Raw genomic sequence first — 4,095 nt, forward strand, 5'->3', positions numbered from 1 at the left:
AAGCTCCAAATATATATACAGTACAGCTCCTCCCCCCTGATGTCCCGCCTTCCACTCCCCATAGGATGGAACTTTCCCTCCAAACCCATGACAGACAGGTACCATCAGTGCTGTATGTGACAGTACATATTTACAGCCCCATGAAAGCCAGGTAATCCACGACCGGACTGTGCATTATAGTAAGCTCTATAAATGTTGATATCTCCATAGTCTTTTAACACAACCATTTTCACGTTCTCCTTTTCTCTTCCTAAGCACAACCTTTTCTGGGGCGAATATGCAACCTCACAACAACTTTCCCCAAAGTGAATGGCACGTCTTGGTTCTGATCCGTCTTTATTTCAATGGTTATCGTGTTGATGTGATTCTTACTCATCAGCACGTAATGCGGTTTGTCGTAGGTAATTGTGATACATTCGTAGGTTTCCCCCCTAATGGGGATACAGCGTAACAGAGGTACAGAATGGTCTCCCACTATCTGATGCTCTATAATATCTGTATAGACGTACAAAGAGCTGAAACCTCCGGCAAGATCTGCGGCATGAGGTATTTCTCTGACAGGTTCATCTGGAGGGACCCCCAAAATCCGGGCTAACTCAGCACCAGCTGCGAAGAAGTAACTTTCAGGTCCTGTGAATCTAACTTTACCCATGACCGGGTCGTAGGTCAGCCACACTTCTTGTAGATCTATAGCTTGTTTGATAGTATCATTCATGTTGTTCAGAAGATCAGGGATGTCCTTGTAATAACCCCTGTGTAACTGAAAGGACCATTTATTTGTACCCTCAGAAAGGGTAAACGGGGCATCTTTAAGGATTATGTACCAGCTCCGAGGATACTGTATCTCAGCTAGACCGACTTCCCAAACCCCAATCAAATCTAAGGGTCTGGGTAACATTATTGTAAAACTGGCATTTGTATTTTGAGGAAAGATCTTCTTACAGGCATTGCTGGGTAGTGTGATGTAAAATCCATGATCACCCATTTTGCTTCTCTGCCCTATACGATCTCAGAAACTTCAGAGGCAGACACCTAACTGTTGAACTTGCTAGGCCATCCTAACCATTTCACTGTGAAACTTTCTTCGACCCCTGCCTTTTGTGTTCAAAATCTTTTCAATTCTGTACACTCTGCCTTCCCGATCATTGATTTTCTGAAGTTCTTCAGGATAGAAAGACCCAATTATGGGTTCCCCATCATAATCCATTAAGTGATATACAGGTCGCTCTGCGTCTTTGATAAGCCAATCCACTATAAAGATCTCAGTGGTAAAATTCTGTTCATAACCTTTATCAAATATACCCTTACTTTTAGAAACCCTCACACGGTCCCCTTTTCTGAGTTTTGGAACTTCTTTTTTTGTGCCAGTAGAGGGCCCATAGACCCTTTTCCATATGGCCAGTTCATTGTGATGATTCACCTCTACAGGTCTACATTTAATAGTTCTATGAAGGCTGTGGTTATAACTTTTAAGGAATTGTGGTAATACATTCACATACTTGTAGGTATTATTAGCTGTAAAATACTGCCACATTTTTGTTTTTAATGTTCTATTAAACCTCTCCACCACCCCAGCTTTGACATCGTTACTGGTGACAAAATGATGTATTCCATATTTCTTGAATAAATTGTTTACAGCTCTGTTTAGAAATTCACCACCACGATCTGTCTGTATTTTGTCAGGTATTCTTTTATCTTGTTTGAAAATGGTGTCAAAGGCTTTGGCCACTTCTTCGCCTGTTTTGTCTTTGAGTGCCTCTGCCCAGCCGAACTTAGAAAGGATGTCTATGCAGACCAGAATATATTTGTACCCCTTGTTGTACTGAGCAAATTGTTGCATATCGACCAGATCTGCCTGCCATTGAGCATCTATTTTGGAAACCATTGTCTTATTTCTTTTAAAATGCAATCTAGCCAGTCTATGCAAAGTGTAGGCTTCCTGATCAGAAAGCCATTGAGAAACATCGCTGACCTTCAATGTTCTGTCCTGTTTTTTGGCTTCCCTAAATAGAGGCTTCAGGCCCCCGAAACTACCCTCTGTTGAGGGTGTATAATAGATATTGTGCAGTATTTTACCTCGTGCAGTCATCTCTGTCATTAGCACAAATATGAGCAGGTTATGCTACAATAAAGCCTCTTTATTAAAAGATATTATATTACAACATTATTGTGAATCAAACATCTAAAATCTACGGTTAGTAGAATCACACAGCATACATTTTAACTTTACAACATGTATAGAGAATAACACAGGCAATACATTTTAAATTCAAATAGGGCAGTCTCTCCGCCTCAACAACAACCAAAGTCTTCTCCATGGGGTAAGTTTGAAGCATTGTTGTCTGCCGCTTTCAGGGCCTTTCTGTGCGCCCAATATCTGCAGTCGCACTCAAGATCCTCGTCCTCATCATCACCCTCATGTCCAGGGTCCTCCTGTGTTTGAGGTTGAAACAAGCTCTCCTGTGACTGAAAATGAAACAAGCTTATAGTCATTTTTAAAGGACCTTAAACCCCCAACCCTAGCATAAATCCCTAACTACGGTTTTTAAAACCCTTATAACACACACTTAGCTATATCTTTTAGAAAACTGATCTTACCAGGTTGACTTGAGGTTCATTGACTTGATGCTCTGTATCACTCTCAAAGCCTTCATCTTGATCCTCTTCCAACAGCTGCTCCTGAGGACCATCATCAACCCCCACAGCTCCCTGTGTAGCCAGCACACCGTTATCCACATCCTCTGCTGCTTTCAGGGTCTCTCCGGGAGGCCTCTGCAAACCTGTTTTTACCCCTTGGTCACGAGCACTAGCGAGCTCATCATCAGATTCTTCAGCACCCCACATCAGGGTGCAGGCCGGTTTTCTTAGGCTTCTCGGCCGCTGCTTTGTCTTTGCGGTAAACAGGTACAGGTCTTCTGCAGACTTGAATTTTCTTAGCTTGAGCCTTGTAGGGGTTCATAAGGGACACAAGGGTTGGGAAAAACCCACGAGTCCCTGGTAGTAGCCCCGGGGACGCAAACGACTTTTGGGTCTCCCCATAAGCTTTTGGCTTGTCTCAGGAATTTTGTTTTCTTTGTCAGCCATCGCCTCCAAAGCGTCACAGTCACTGCAAAGAATGGTCAGTGTGGACAACTCTCATAAACCGCGGCTGTGTGCCTTTATGATGCAGGTGGTCTAAGGCATGCTCAGGCATGCCTTAGGACCACCACCCCTTTTCTACGCAGACCCTCCAACAGTTCCTATTGGTCTACAAGGACACAGGCCAGCCCTACCCTTTGGGAGCCAATCCTCAGGCATCCCTAGGGTCACGGGGGTCCACGTGACCTCCACAATCCCTGACGTCATCCCCAAACCCATCCCTTACGGCAGTAGAGGCCAGTGTTGACCCTTGACCCCGGAAATCGAACCATGAGCCTTATGTCCCGCCTTACAGGGCTGTTGTAGCTATCAAATTGTGATTTGATGTATGCTATGCTATATAATTACTTCTTCCTTACTTCTTTCCGTCCTTATTTATTTATATCCCTAACCTTAACCCTAAACCTAACCCTAACCATAAAACTTACCCTAACTCTTAAACTAACCCTAACCATGACCTTAACCCTATCCTTACCCATAACCGGAGCCCTAACTCTAGCCTTAACTCTACCCCTATCACTAACTCTAGCCCTAACCTTGACGCTAACTCTAGCCTTAACCCCAACCCTAACCCTAGCCCTCCCATAACCCTAACACTAACCCAAAACCTAACCCTAACCCTAACCCGACTGCGACTCCTAACTGATATGAAACCTGCCTCCCTCACTCACTCCCTTCCTTCCCTCCTTCCCTCCTTCACTTCTTCATCCCTTCCTTCTATCCTTCTTTCTTCCTTTCTTCCTTTCTTCCTTCTTTTATTTATTTATTTATTTATTTATTTATTTATTTATTTATTTATTTATTTATTTATTTATTTATTTATTTATTTATTTATTTATTTATAACCCTAAACGTAACCCTAACCCTAGCCCTAGCCCTAAACCTAACTCTAACCCTAACCCTATCCTTTAACCGAACCAATCTTTCTTAATTAATTCCTAGTGGTGCTCTGTAGGT

The 4,095-nt window shown here is 43.0% G+C and overlaps 1 long non-coding RNA gene across 1 annotated transcript; it reads right to left on the minus strand.

Annotated features, from left to right (window-relative positions):
* Positions 1–2,225: 2,225 nt before the first annotated feature.
* On the minus strand, positions 2,226–2,734 carry LOC140702933 (uncharacterized). The gene is made up of 2 exons (XR_012082216.2): positions 2,599–2,734; positions 2,226–2,460 (listed from the first exon to the last, which is right to left on the minus strand). It is a non-coding gene; the product is annotated as an uncharacterized LOC140702933 (long non-coding RNA).
* Positions 2,735–4,095: the final 1,361 nt, after the last annotated feature.

This window comes from Pogona vitticeps, chromosome 13, assembly GCF_051106095.1.
Source record: "Pogona vitticeps strain Pit_001003342236 chromosome 13, PviZW2.1, whole genome shotgun sequence".
In the NCBI taxonomy this organism is placed as follows: Eukaryota; Metazoa; Chordata; class Lepidosauria; order Squamata; family Agamidae; genus Pogona; species Pogona vitticeps.